General features: G+C 41.6%; 1 long non-coding RNA gene across 3 annotated transcripts in view; it reads right to left on the reverse strand.

Moving 5' to 3' along the window:
• Nucleotides 1-59: 59 nt before the first annotated feature.
• LOC122547128 overlaps nucleotides 60-15,159 on the reverse strand; it is a 16,654-nt gene continuing 1,554 nt past the window's right edge. The window contains exons 2-3 of one of the 3 annotated variants that reach the window (XR_006310897.1): nucleotides 5,542-5,669; nucleotides 60-844 (exon numbers count right to left, since the gene is read on the reverse strand). This is a non-coding gene — a long non-coding RNA (uncharacterized LOC122547128). The other 2 variants (XR_006310896.1, XR_006310895.1) reach the window with 2 other exon arrangements.

Consider the following 15,159-nt stretch of genomic DNA (forward strand, 5'->3'; position numbering starts at 1 on the left):
CATAAATAGAGACCAAAACAAGATACATAATCTTATGAACTATTTGCTCAATCTCAGATGTGTTGAGTTTTTTGGAGGGTTACAATCATGAAACCTCACTAATTCTCTTGCTGTATCTTACCAAACTTGCTGTACTAATTGTTTTCCCTGCCACATGGCATCTCTCCCATCTGATTTCAGCCCCATTTTACTATGTGCCCTTCCAGAACAATTCACCACTCACTGGATGTCTGCTCAAAGACAGACCTTCTTTACACCTGTACCATCTTTGACAATCTGGCATTGTTCCTTACTGGCAATATCATGGTATAGCAGTCACAAAGCTTCACTGTTCATGGACATTGTTGATATGGCTGACACTCCTTTGCATATACAACCCTCTCACCCTAGTCACTGTTTAACCAGTACACAACAGAGTTTACCATTGCGTAACTACATTCCGTCTGAACACACTCAAAGTCAGTGTGACCCTGTCCCCATTGACCAATGTAGACTGGCAGCTTATCGTTGTACATAAGGGAATATCAAAACCAGGCAAACAACTGGAAATATACAAACAGAAATGTGAACTTTTATTTGCAGTACGCAAAATGTAAATTTGCCTTTACAACTAGATTTAGGAATCATGACCAAATAAAAAGAAAGAGTCAATGATTACCTGCTGCTGCCACTCTCATCCATTAGAAATGGGTATCAGTCAGGTTCTGTCTGGCCTATTATACTCTGCTCTACCATGGTCCTGCTCAAAGAATGGGCCGCATCGGTGAGCGGTTGAGCAATGGTGTCGTCAGCCATGCTGGGTAGCCTTTGTCCCTCAGTAACCAGCCTTGTAAGGCCCTGGATCCTAAAATGCACCAAGTATGTCAGCGTGCTCCAGGAGGTAGGAGAGAAGGTTGCTGTCAAAGTACCAGACAAATACCTCCAGGAAACGGTAACAGTGATTACAGATCACCTGAACATTAAAGAAGAGGAACCCCTTCCTATTGATGAATTCTGTGGCTCTGTGATAATGCTTTCTCAGAGTCATATGCATGCAGTTGATGGCAACTGCCATAAGGGATACTCACTATGTTCAGGAAACTCCTGAATCCAACTCCCAGGCTAAACACTGATGTTGTCTTTAGGAATAAAATGAACCGATGTGACCTTACACAGATAGCAATAGTCACGGTCATGATGTTTTTGTACAGAGATCCCAAACCGGTCACCCATCACTCCCTGGAAGGAGTCAGTTACAAAGAAGTTCAGTGTAGCAGTAACTTTCGCAGGCACTCAGAGGAGCCAGTCTAAATTCCTGCAGCCCTCCGGTCCCATTTCTGGTAAGTTTCATCACAGTGTCCCAGGACATATGAAGCCTGTATTAATTAGGCACCTCACTCATCGCCAGGAAATGGAGGGGGGTGGAAGAGATATGAGTGGCTGCTCCTGGGCTTGCTGCCATCTGTGTTTGTTCTGCATCTGTCTTCACCTTAGGTTGGTCACTGCCTAGTTATCACTAGTGGCTGGGTACAGAAATCTTGGTGTAAAAAGGACCAAACGTGGGCACAAAAGGAGCAAAAAAGTTTCTGAAATGTCAGAACAGTCATTAGTGGCGAACCTTGCAGAAGTGGCTATGTATATTTTCACACACACTGAGAAATGCTGAATGCAGATAATGAGGGATATATATAATGCCACACCAACTGAACATGCACCACTTATCAGTGAGAATGTGTGTACAGCACAACAGTACCCTCCCAATCATTCACCCACATCTGCCATTGATCCCTCTCCCCAAGTCAAGCCTTCAGAAACATGGATGGATGACTCATCCCAAATCTATGACTGTTTTTGATGATCAGCCCCAGTGCATGACCAGACACCCCATTTGCCATGCCCATAACTCTTAGATTAAATGACAGGCAATGCCCCTGATAATTGAGTCCTGTGGGGCCAACACATTGGGGGGAATCCTGAGGGACAGGACGTACATGTATTTGGAAAGGAAAGGATTGATTAGGGATAGGCAATAAGGCTTTCTGTGTGGGAGCCTGTTCCTCTGTGCAAAATGTTCCTGCTTCAGCCTTGCTGTAACCACATTGTACCTTATGAGCAGTCTGCCTGTGTACCAGGAAGATATCATGATAGTCATGATGGATTGGCAGACGCTAGATGCCATTCTCTGCAGGTGATAGGTACCACTGGTACTCGTTTACACATCAGACTTTTGATGCAGCATCATAAGAAAACAAAACATTGCAGTTCTCTCTTTAAGCTTTGCCACAGCCTAGATTTTTACTGATGTTATCAAACTGCCCACTGATTTATGGGAGCTAAGATACAAGTGGCTGATTCACTGACAAGGTTGGCACAATGTCTGTCTTCAGGAAATCACAGGTCTAATATGCCTCATTTTTTGCCATTTGAAGTAAATAGATGGAAAATAAAGCACTGTGAGCCCTACCCTCATTTTCTACAAATACTGCTCCTCACAAAGAATTCCTCACAATTCCTGAAGGGCTTATGCCCGAAACGTCGATTCTCCTGTTCATTGGATGCTGCCTGACCTGCTGCGCTTTTCCAGCAACACATTTTCAGCTCTGATCTCCAGCATCTGCAATCCTCACTTTCTCCTCACAAAGAACGACCAGTTCAGCAAACAGCACCTAATTATTGGCAATCTGTCTGTTCATATGTGAACCCAATTCTGTCCTCACTTGATTTGGCACTACACTTTTCATTAGTAATTATTAGACACATTTGTATGGTTGCTACAACTGGCATTATGAAAGAAATTCACTAACAAACACACAGAATGCTGGAGAAACACAGCAATCTTGGCAGCATCTGTGGAGAGAGAAACAGAGCTTACATTTGGAATCCGGTATGACTTTTCTTCAGTGTCACTGGGTCAGAATCCTGGAACTCCCAAGGGCTGAAACAACTGAAGAAGGCTGCTCCCCACAACCTGCTCAAGGGAAACTAGGAATGGCCAATAAATACTGGTGTAGCAAATAATGCCTACATCTTGGGAGTAAATAAAAAGTAATATATAATTATTTACTTAGATATAGAGGATGGGTTGCAGTTCACCTGCCTACCCTCCGTAACATGCAACTGAGCTCAGGAGTAGTTGGCAAGATGTGGGCTGGGCACCCTCCTCATTATACATTTAATGCCACCACAAACATGCTTGGCAGGGTCCTGCACCATGTTAAATTTATATTCAGCCCTTGGTCAGGAGACCAAAACAATACACAGGAAAAAAAAAGTATAATCACCAAAGGGCACTGCAAAAAAGTGTTTTGTTGTTTACAATAAATAACAGTTGAAAACAAATAGCTTAAACTATCTTTTGAACTGGGCTGTGATAAAGAAAATACATTCTGTTGATTTATTCTGTCTGATATTCACAAAGCAAAGACTTACTGCTGTCACTACAAAGGCATCTTCCTTAGGAAATCCAAGAAAATTTGTCAGAAAGTTACACTTGAAATGACTGCAGTAAATCTTTGTCAATGTCACAGTCCGGTATAAAAGCGGGGAAGGCTCATGGTTTATTGCTTTGGCAAATAATGGAGACTGGAGAAAATCATGATAAGACAGGAGACAGCATTCGTTTGCAAGAGATGAGGATCCCAAAATATCTACAGCATAGATAGCACCCCAATTTAACTATGCTTACTTGGGCCTCTGCCCAACCCAGCTAAGGTTTGCAAGGTTCAGGAAGGTCCCATCATTTAATGATGACTTCCCCTCACAAAGGAGTTTGTTAGGTATGTCAATGCATTGTTCCTATGTGCGAGTTGGGAGCAAAGGATTTAAAATTGCATAGGTTAATTAATAAGCACCATCATTAGGTGGTTAGTGGTGAATTAAGCATACATTCTAATTCAATGCTTTGAAGAGACTGATTGTATAGTTAAGGAGAAATCAGTAACTGAGGATTACATGGAAGCCATTCAATATGTATCTCACAACAGGCTTGTTGGAAATATGAAGGTGTTACCAAACCCAGCAATCTGGATAGGAAGTTGGTGAATAGATAGGAAATAAGGAATTAGGGTGGATAGCTGTTGTTCTGATTTGGAAAAGGTTTGATACAAGTCATTCTCCTATAACGCCTTAGTTGTGTCCCAGTGAAACCTCACTTAATACAAAATTGCTTAATTGAAATAATCGGGCCTATGGAAAAGTGAAGTTGGAGCAGACCAGCAAAAAGTATCACTCACAAATCGCTCAAAAATCACCCAAAAAAGTCTAATGCAGAGTATAGCACAGCCTAAGTGAAGGTTGAAATCATATTTATTAACAAAAGCCATTTAACACTGTACATGTAAAAAAACGTAAGAAAGCTGCTGTCTGTACAGTACCTCTCACAGAAAGTTGCTTTCTCAGCAGCTAACATTGGCATATGCGCAGGACAGAAGAACGCCAGTGCATGCACAGAACAGCATAGGGATTTCGGTGCACACACAGAACAGTAAGAACACTGGCGCATAGACAGAACAGCACAGGGATTTCAGCACGCACATCGGCACACGCACTGAACGAAGCACACGAATCGATCCCATCTGGAATCGTGCTATTGCCAACAAAGGTAAGTGTTCTTCAAAATACCGTTCCCTAATTCTGCAGCAACGTTATAGCCAAATCACGCTGCAGAAATATGTGTTATGCCAGAATTACCTGAATATCACAAGGAATCTTTTTGCTGAATCTGTGTTTACAGATGTTTGGTGCAATTGCAAGGGGACATCAGAATTTGCAACAATTAAAAGGTATCAGAGGTTGCTGAATGAGCAAAATTGTTAAACATAGATCATCTGGAAATCAATGTGAATAAGTGTGAGGGACTACAACTTTCCAGTTGAGCTGGATTATACTTTCAAAAATATAGCCAATTTACAAAACTCTAGGATTCTCAGTGGTCAAAGTTCCTCAGACGTATTGCCAACTTTCATGCTAAAATTAGAGATTTAGGTTTGGGGACCCCAATCCCCTCAACCTGTCTGTCCCACACTTCTGCTGAGAACATTGGACTCCTAGCTGGAGAAGATTTGGATGTTCCCGTATAGGCCATTAAGGATTGGAACCACTACTAAGCATATTCACTGGAAGGCTGTTCTTCTCCCTTGATACACTAGCCTTTGAATTTATGTTGCACCTCTTGTAGGCCATGAACAGAAGGATTCTCAACATTGGGATATGTCTGCTACCACGTCTCTTTGCAGATGGCCAGTAAGAGCTTAGTAGTGGTTCCAATCCTTAATGGCCTATATGGGAACATCCAGATCTTCTCCAGCCAGGAGTCCAATGTTCTCAGCAGAAGGGTGGGACAGGCAGATTTGAGGGGGTTTGTAGTCCCCAAACATAAATCTCTAATTTTAGCATGAAAGTTGGCAATATTTCTGAGGAACTTTGACCCCCAAAACCTTTAGCTAAATCACACCATTTACTTTGAACTGGGGCTGACAAACGTTGTTCCAATTTAGCCAGAATACTTCAGTTCCATATCACGAACTTGTGCTTATGTGTAGAAACAACATTAACATTTCTTACCTGGAGACAAAACCCATGAGTTTAAGCTTTTCTATGGCGCTGTTTGTCAACGGATTCAGCAGATCACGGACCCGAACTCTGCCAGCAGTGCCAATCCCAACAATAACCACACCTAACATTTCAGTGTACTGCAAATGAACACAAAAATGTAGTCAGAGTTAGATTAAATCTGTCTTTTCTTGATATCAAGTATTTTGCTGTCAATGTAAAACCTGTGATATGAATCATTTATTCTATCAGCTGTTTAGCAGCTAGAAATATGCACAAATTAGTCAACCAGAAATTAGGTTAAATACAATTGTATTTTCAATGGTTATATTTAACTAGAGTTAGCCATCCTATATTTTTTTCTTAATTTGAATTGAGGACTTATGCAAAAAGCTTTAGTTATATCAGCTGGCATTTCTTCCTAAACCACTACAGCTGATGTACAATTTGCCCCAACACAAGATACTTCGCATGGAAACAGACCCTTTGGTCCAACCTGTCCATGCCAACAAGATATCCCAAACCAATCTAGTCCCACCTCCAGCACCCGGCCCATATCCTTCCAAACCCTTCCTATTCATATACCCATCCAAATGCCTCTTAAATGTTGTAATTGTACTAGCCTCCACCACTTCCTCTGGCAACTCATTCCATACACGTACCATCCTCTGTGTAAAAAAGTTGCCCCTTAGGTCTCTTTTATGTCTTTCCCCTCTCACCCTAAACCTATTCCCTCTAGTTCTAGACTCCCCGACCCCAGGGAAAAGACTTTGTCTATTTACCCTATCCATGCCTCTCAATTTTATAAACCTCTATAAGGTCACCCCTCAACCTCAGACCCTCCAGGGAAAACAGCCCCAGCCTGTTCAGCCTGTCCCTATAGCTCAAATCCACTAACCCTGGCAACATCCTTGTAAATCTTTTCTGAACCCTTTCAAGTTTTACAACATCTTTCTGATAGGGAAGGAGACCAAATAATGTTGTCTTATTAAAATTAATTGACATGGCAGGGGTCTTGGAGGTAGGAGGTGGGAAGGACATTTAATTAGGCAGAACAGGGGTGTTCCTGAACCCTGTCACCATTGCCAGAACTAAGTTCTGGGAGAGAAGGTCCAGAAGCCACCTTCTTATGCCGCTGCCAATTGACACCCTTCTGTGACCATTCAGTTAGGTATAATCCAGCTATAAGTGCTCCAGCCGAAAAGTGACCCACCTGAGAGAAAAGAAATGTCAATACTAGTTGTCAGCTTGGTAGGAGGCTGAGGAGGTCTTGATCAAAGTCATTCAATGCCTGAGCAAGGGTAATATATCGACAGGAGAAAGTGAGGTCTGCAGATGCTGGAGATCAAAGTTGAAACTTTATTGCTGGAACAGCACAGCAGGTCAGGCAGCATCCAGGGAACAGGAGATTCGACGTTTCGGGCACAGGCCCTTCTTCAGGAATCAACAGGACATGGCTGCTGACAGTCAACATTCTGTCCTTGCTTCAGATTTCTCTGACTCCCTCTGCTGGCAGAAGCTATGGGTGTTTGTGCAACACCACTGAGAGTGCAGTGGCTTCAGACCTTCAATTAGCCAGCAACTTCTGACCCAGAAAGCTCTGCCCTTTCAGAACCTGCTTTCAGATGAGGCTCTTAAGTGCTTGATGGCAAAAGATATGGTAGGCCTTCTTTGTAAGAGTCAACCTGGGCACCATGCTGCTTTTGCAGGCATTTCCCATGGCATCCATCAAAATCAGCAACATTTACCCAGTAAATGGCAGATAATGACACAGTGCAAAGCAAAAGTTGCAGAGGCATAGCTACATATGAAGGCCATGTTGTAGACAGCGTCTGATCATTTTCCAAAACATTTTAATGTGGGCGTATAACATTTAAGTGGGAAGATTTATTATGGAGGTAATTTTGCCTTTGTTGATCTGATTGTTGATTTGCATTTGAACCATTCAAAATAAGCAGAACTCCAACATATCTAAACATGCCTATTAAGATGTGGGCTATTTAAATTAATATAATGGAGTCTTACAGGCTACATGTAAATTAATGGAAATACAGTGTTAAAGTTTATATTTACTCCAAGTGATCTATTTTTGGTGGTGTGACCTGCAGTAGGAGCATGGAGGTGAAACCTGTTCCAAGGCCTCAGAAGCAGGTGCGGGTTGGGAGACAAGAGCATCTGTTGCAGGATTGGTGGGAGTAAAGCCTACACTGGGAGTATAGGATGAAGTCTGCACTGAGAGCCGACCGCCTCCTCACCTGGGAGTTAGGAAATGATAGTGATGCTGCAGTGGAAATGGGAGAGGGAGGGTGACTATTAGGAGGAAGTTAATTTTATTCCAGTGCATACGCTTTTTCATTTTACACCTAGCAGCGATTTCTTATCACTTGAGAATGACGTCAGTTTATACCTGCTCTTTGTGCAAGAAATGCAGTCAGATATCACTTTACCTTTCTATACATAGCCAAGCACAGGAAATTATTTACTTGTTCTCCTCGGCCTGTTTGTGTCTGCATAATTAACAAGTGCAAACAATTAGGTCAGAAATGCTGACAGTAACATTTAGTGTATTTTTTGAGGTCTGTAGTCTTTTCTTGTTAGTTATTGACTTGGTAAAAATCAAGAAGGATCTCAATCACATAATTATTATGGGCACAAAAAGAGGCCATTGGCCCATCATACCTGCTCCAGCTCATTAAATGAACATCATTACCTCATGCAAATCTCCTTTTCTTTTCCCCTACTCCCTTGCACATTATTTCTTTCCAATGCTCATTGGAATGCCTCAACTGAGCCTGCTTCCACCACATTTCCAAGCATTGCATTCCATATTCTAATTACTCACTGCGTAAAAGAAGTTTTTTTTCCCCTCTCATCATCCTTGCTTTGTTTGCACATCACTTTAAATTTACACTCTTTCGCTTGTTCCTTTTACAAGCCTGAAGAGCTTCTATCTATGGAATCCAGTTCATTCATGATTTTATCAAATTTCGTCTGAACTGACTTCTTTCTAAGGAAAGTAGTCCCAACTTCTTTAATCTATCCTCATAACTGAAGTTTCTCATTCCTGAAACTATTCTTGTGATTTATTTCTGCACTCCAAGACATTCTGAATTTATGATTGAATTATATCTGCAATACGGTTGGCAGTGCTTTACAGCTAAGTATTATTTTGTGCTAGTTTACTAGATTGCTACTGGCTCCTTAAATACCTGGGATTACTACATATGGTCGCAAGGCAATTAAAGTACAGGGAAGTAACGACTGGACAGTTTTTTAAAAGTCTGCAATATTGTAGGCGGTGTGCAATTTCAGACTGTGGAACTAAAGTGGTGTCACTTCCAACTTCATGTTTTCTCCCCCCATTTTTCATACAATTACAATTAAAATTGAAAAAAAGTGTTGACAAAAGAAATATGTGCAATTACTGTGTATGGAAAGTGTTTCGATGGTGAAATTCACCATCAGCTGACAAGGTAGCAGATCATGGGTAGCAATAAAAGAGTCAAATAAAAAGGCTCTTCATTGTGGCCAATTTTCCCCCTGAACACCACTTCCATTACATAAAAGCACAAAGGTGGCAAAGTTGTTTTTTTCTTAAATTTACATTTCACTTGTACATAATTCACATTATACTGGTTTTATTTTATTTAAGTGTGCATTGTTACTGTTTGTTGAGACTAGCATAGTCAGAGAAATAAATACACTGGCATGCCTTGTCAGTTGCAGGGCAGTTCAGGACAGTTTCTTTCTTGTGGAAGAAAGAGTGTTGCACCTTTTGTTAAAATTCCTTATTAAATGTTCCTTTCAGTACTGTGTTTATGACTCTGCATGACATACCCAAACGTAACAGACTGAGCTGGCCCTCCCTTCCATACTTCACTAAGAAGCTTGTCCAAAAACAACATCCAGGAGGTGAACTCAAAAACTATAAAGACTTTGTCAGCCAATAACCCAGATGGAGCCACACTTCGACACTACTTACCTTGAATTTTCTTACCTCGATAGACTGTCCTCATAAATCAACATCACTATCTCTGCCCAACACCAATCTTCAGCAAGGTCCTGACCCTGAATTTGGGTTGGACACTTTGCAAATGTCAAATGAACAAGTCCTAGTTTGACTCCTGAGTAACTGTGCAACTAATCCAACCCTAAGGCCTCCCAACAACAATCCCCTCCACATCCCTAGACCCTTCAACCCGTCTAGATCCCATGATCCAACTCTCCCCAACGTGCAAATTGTCCAGCTGCCCTTAGCCATTTACCTCAGTCATTCTGTCTATTTTCACATCTACACATTCTTCCATTCACTCTCACACTCACCCACGTGTCCACGAATATATTGAAAAGTGATTTAAATATCCCAGAATTTTACAATATCTTGGTGAATGCATACCAGAATATGACAGCCAGTGTGTGGCTTATTAATGATCCAGCTCTACAAGGAAGGAAATTCATTTAAGGTATGCTCTGCAATTAGAGTCATAGAGTCAGAGATGTACAGCATAGAAACAGACCCTTTGGTCCAACCCGTCCAGCCGACCAGATATCCCAACCCAATCTAGTCCCACCTGCCAAATCCCTCCAAACCCTTCCTATTCATATACCCATCCAAATGCCTCTTAAATGTTGCAATTGTACCAGCCTCCACCACTTCCTCTGGCAGCTCATTCCATACACGCACCACCCTCTGCGAAAAAATTGCCCCTTAGGTCTCTTTTATATCTTTCCTCGCTCACCCTAAACCTATTCCCTCTAGTTCTGCACTCCCCAATCCCAGAGAAAAGAGTTTGCCTATTTACCCTATCCATGCCCCTCATAATTTTGTAAACCTGTATAAGGTTACCCCTCAGCCTTCGACGCTCCAGGGAAAACAGCCCCAGCCTGTTCAGCCTCTCCCTATAGCTCAATTCTTCCAACCCAATCTGAAGGAGCTATTGGAATAACCAGCCAGAAATGTGAAGCTCTGCGTTATTGGCAAAAATGTAGAAGCAGAGCAACAATACAATGCTGATTGCCATACCTCTGAAGGTTCAAGTCAATTGGCCAGATATTAGTGTCAGAAATCATATTTCCATCCCTAATCAGTTTAAGACTCACTAAACTTTAAATGGCCTCTATACTGGGGATTCTAGGATGGGGGTTTTCCGTTACAAACTTGTTCAGGAATTCAAGAACAGCTGCTGGAAAAACTCAGTAAGTCTGGCAGCATCTGCAGAGAGAAATCAGAGTTAAAGTTTCGAGTGAATGCCCTTCCTCGGAACTGATATTAGCAAGGAAACTTTCAGCTGGTGGTGAGTGTAGGATTAAGGTGCCAGAGTACGTCAGGTCTGGGAAGTATAATGCTGACAGCAGATGTATTGAGTCCAGCAGCAGATATGCCAGGTAATGGAACCCTCTGAATTCTCCAACTTAAATGAATTCTTTCAGAGGGTTACAGACAGAGGAGAACTGCCCAATCGGAAAATTAAGTTTTCTTATTAATTCCCATAAAGTCAACCACATCTGTGATTTTGCTATGTGCAATTGCTGTCTACATTAATGATACAGTAGCTAATTTTTTTTTTGGACACTGATCTGACCTCCAGAACAATAATCACTGTCTTGTTGAATTGGTGTAAATGGTTTATATTAGTTATCTGGCTCCAAAAGCATCCCCAAACCATCTGTGTATGAATATGTCACAGAAATGTCATGATGTTTCCCCTAACATGGGACAATAAAAAATCTACTGCAGCAATTGAGTAGGCAGTCATTTGCCCTAGAACAGCCTTCTTCATTGAAAAGTTTAGATTAGTAAAGGGAAATCCAGATTAGATTACAGTAAATCTGTAATTAAGTTAGCTCACTGAGCTTGAAGTTTTTTTTTCAGATATTTCGTCACCATACTAAGTAACATTATCAGTGAGTGTCTTTGGTGAAGCGCTGGTGGTATGGTGACAAAACATCTGAAAACAAACCTTCCAGCTCAGCGAGCTAACTTACATACTTATCATTAACCTGAGCTACAAATCTTCTCAAAAATCGCTGTAAATCTGTATCATACTTTACAATCCAGAAGAGTGCAAGGAAGTCTTGTTGTTTTGATCAATTTCCATGGATATCACAATAGATACAGGCTGAAGTTATCGCTTGTTGTCAATGTTGCTAACCTTGGAGGAAAGCATCAGACAGATTGCAGAGTCATTCAGATATATGGGTGTATATTTTCCACTGTTTTCTATTACTAGTCAGAAAAATCAGCCAGAGAATAAAAATTGGAAACTAGCAGATGGACTCTTCACTGAGCGACATGACCCCCCTGCCTGTTATAGTCCAATTTGCAGCATATTGCATCACAAATATTAGCAAACAGAGGAAAATACATTATGTCGAGATTGGTATGTTTTTCTCCTGATGTTGGATCTTTGCTCTTCATTTCTGTAGGGCGTGTCTGAAGAACAACAAAACTTATATCAGACGCAGATATTGTAATAAGCATTTGAAGCCACAGAAGCCTAAGTATGGGCCCCTACTGCCTTTTCCTCCAGGAACAGCCCACATTAGATTTATTTCTAAACAGCTTTCTATAAGGTAAACATATTTAAGATGTCTAAAAAATAGCAATCATTGGTATGCACTCAGCCATACTCACATTCTTTCATCTGAGCAGACCTATATGCCACTGTGATTTTAAGTACCTTTTAAAAAAAAATCAGGAAGCATAAGCCTTCTGGCTGATGTTCACACTTGTTATAAACTGGATGGTACTAACAAAGAAAAGGATCTCCAAGCATTGCAATGTATTAAACATCATGTGCTTATTGAGCCAATGTTAGGAGAGTTCACCCAAGAAAGGATTATGAGGCAGCACGCTACCTCAATGCGTCTCGTAGATAGTACATTGCTTAAATTCCAAAATGGTCAATTTTAAAAAAACATCTTGTTTTTTTCTTTTTAACACATTCCAGAAGTGGCATGGCACCTACTGCCACTGACTATCTCCTCTCTGAAATCTGTGCTTCATTCTCATCCTTAACTAAACACAATTGCTTGGTCTTTCTTGGTATGGTACGACATCCTCACTTTGCATTTCCAAATAAGGCCTCAAGGTTCATGCCAGTTCAGCCACACTGCATTTCCACAGAAAATGTCTCTCTGCTGCATCAGCATTTGTGTTTCTGCAGTTTAATTTTCTTTTAACCAGATTATTTTCTTGAATAAGAATAAATGAAAAATGAAGCTTAACTTCATAAGCAGTAATCATATAAATCATTTAACTAAAACTTCCCCCCTTATTCTAATCCCAGTTGGAACTTCATGTGGATTTACGGGTTGACTCATGCCATACACAAATTGCCCCCAACAGAACCCAGACCAACCATTCTGCGACATTTTACTTGGAATAACACATTGTCAATCTACCTGTCCTTGAGAAAGTGGAAAACTGAGCATTATGTCTCTCTGCCACTGGGACCCATCCTCCTAACGCTTCCCAGCTTGCTTTAGGTAAGCAATGGCTTCATCACACAAATAGAAACAGGAATTTCCCATTTTCAAACATTTGAGAAGGTAAGCGGTCTTCTTGAACTGATTCAGTCCCTGTGCAATGTCGGCACATCTACATTGTTGTTACAGTGAGTTCCAGAATTTTGACTCAGCAACATTGTAGGTATTAGAGCTAACTACCAGATTAAAATGGCTTCTGCTTGTGAGCTTAAACTTTTTGTGAAATTGGAAAATACCTGAATCTTTATCTTCTCATTCAGTGATCCAGTATTCAAGACATGCTCTCAACAAAATCACCACCTGCATATTCCCCTCCAAGTCACACACCAGTCTGACTTGGAACTCAACTACAATATCTTCACCTCTTATTAGGCAAAATCCTAGAATTCCTAGCCGAGCACCATTGTGGGCATATTTAAAGCACATAGATTCTGGTTCGAGATGACAGCTAACCACATTCTCAAGGGTAGTTAGGGATTGGCAATAAATGCTGGCCTCACAAATGATGTTTATGCCCAATCAATGATTAATTTAAAAAAGGTTAGTTTTATGTAGGCCCTGGTTTAACTTTCCAGCCCTTTTGATGTCTTCTTGTTTGATTTATGGTAGAAATATGCCACAAAGACCATGGATTTTCATCCTCAGTGATGCTGCTCATCGTGAATAAGCAATTTAACTGTAGATTCCTGAAACAACTTGTCTGTTTCTGAAATGCCCAATCGCCACGAGTGCTGCTGAAAGTATTGTATCTCGCACCAGCAGATGCATCAGGTTTAGTGCAGGATGATGAAGATATACGGAGGGAAAATGGAGGAGTGAGATACACTGTGCGGGTGGTTTACTGTACTGTGTTGCAGCCTGATAAGAAAGGTCATCTCTCTCAGTTCCTCAACCATTTCATAACACCTCTTCAATTATTATTAAGTATTATCCAAGCACTTGAGGAGTTTAATAAATTACATTATAGGTTAATTTTATTGACATGAATTTAACACTAGTTTGAAAATGATTTGAGTAGGACAGGTACTATTGATATACTTTAATACAGGGTAGGAACTTTGAACAGTTTGTAAAACCTGATTAACACATTTCAAAAAAAATCAATTAGACTCCAGATGCTCCATGTTCGACATCACATCCAACAGACCAAAATTCCTTGTCTCAAGTCAGGCAGGGACATTCAAATCAAATTTAGCTTTCTTTATTTCACAGAACTTTATGCCACAAAAAGAAAGCACTTAGCCTTTGGTACTTCTCCTAGCTTTATGAAAGAACATAAGACAGGAATAGGCCATTCATTTGTTCTAGGAGAAAGTGAGGACTGCAGATGCTGGAGATCAGAGCTGAAAATGTGTTGCTGGAAAAGCGCAGCAGGTCAGGCAGCATCCAGGGAACAAGAGAATCGACGTTTCGGGCATGAGCCCTTCTTCAGGAATGAGGCCACGTGCTCCCACGAGGAGGTTGAACAGTTCATCCACTTTACCAACACCTTCCACCCGACCTCAAATTTACCTGGACTGTCTCAGACTCCTCCCTCCCCTTCCTAGACCTCTGCATTTCTATCTCGGGCGACCAAATCAACACGGACATTTACTATACACTGACTGACTCCCACAGCTACCTAGACTACACCTCCTCCCACCCTGCCCCCTGTAAAAATGCCATCCCATTTTCCCAATTCCTTCATCTCCGCCGCATCTGGTCCCAGGAGGACCAGTTCCAATACTGAACAACCCAGATGGCCTCCTCCTTCAAAGACTGCAATTTCCCTCCAGATGTGATCGACGATGCTCTCCACTGCATCTCCTCCACTTCCCGCTCCTCCGATCGCCACCAGGACAGAACCCCACTGGTCTTCACCTACCAGCCCACTGATCCTCACCTACCACCCCACCAACCTCCATATACATCGTATCATCCGTCGTCATTTCCACCACTTCCAAACGGACCCCACCACCAGGGATATATTTCCCTCCCCTCCCCTATCAGCTTTCCAAAAAGACCACTCCCTCCGTGACTCCCTCATCAGGTCCACACCCCCCACCAACCCAACCTCCACTCCCAGCACCTTCCCCTGCAACCGCAAGAAATGCAAAACTTGTGCCCACACCTCCCCCCTTACTTCCCTCCAAGGCCCCAAGG

Source organism: Chiloscyllium plagiosum, unplaced genomic scaffold (assembly GCF_004010195.1).
Source record: "Chiloscyllium plagiosum isolate BGI_BamShark_2017 unplaced genomic scaffold, ASM401019v2 scaf_10233, whole genome shotgun sequence".
Classification (NCBI taxonomy): domain Eukaryota; kingdom Metazoa; phylum Chordata; class Chondrichthyes; order Orectolobiformes; family Hemiscylliidae; genus Chiloscyllium; species Chiloscyllium plagiosum.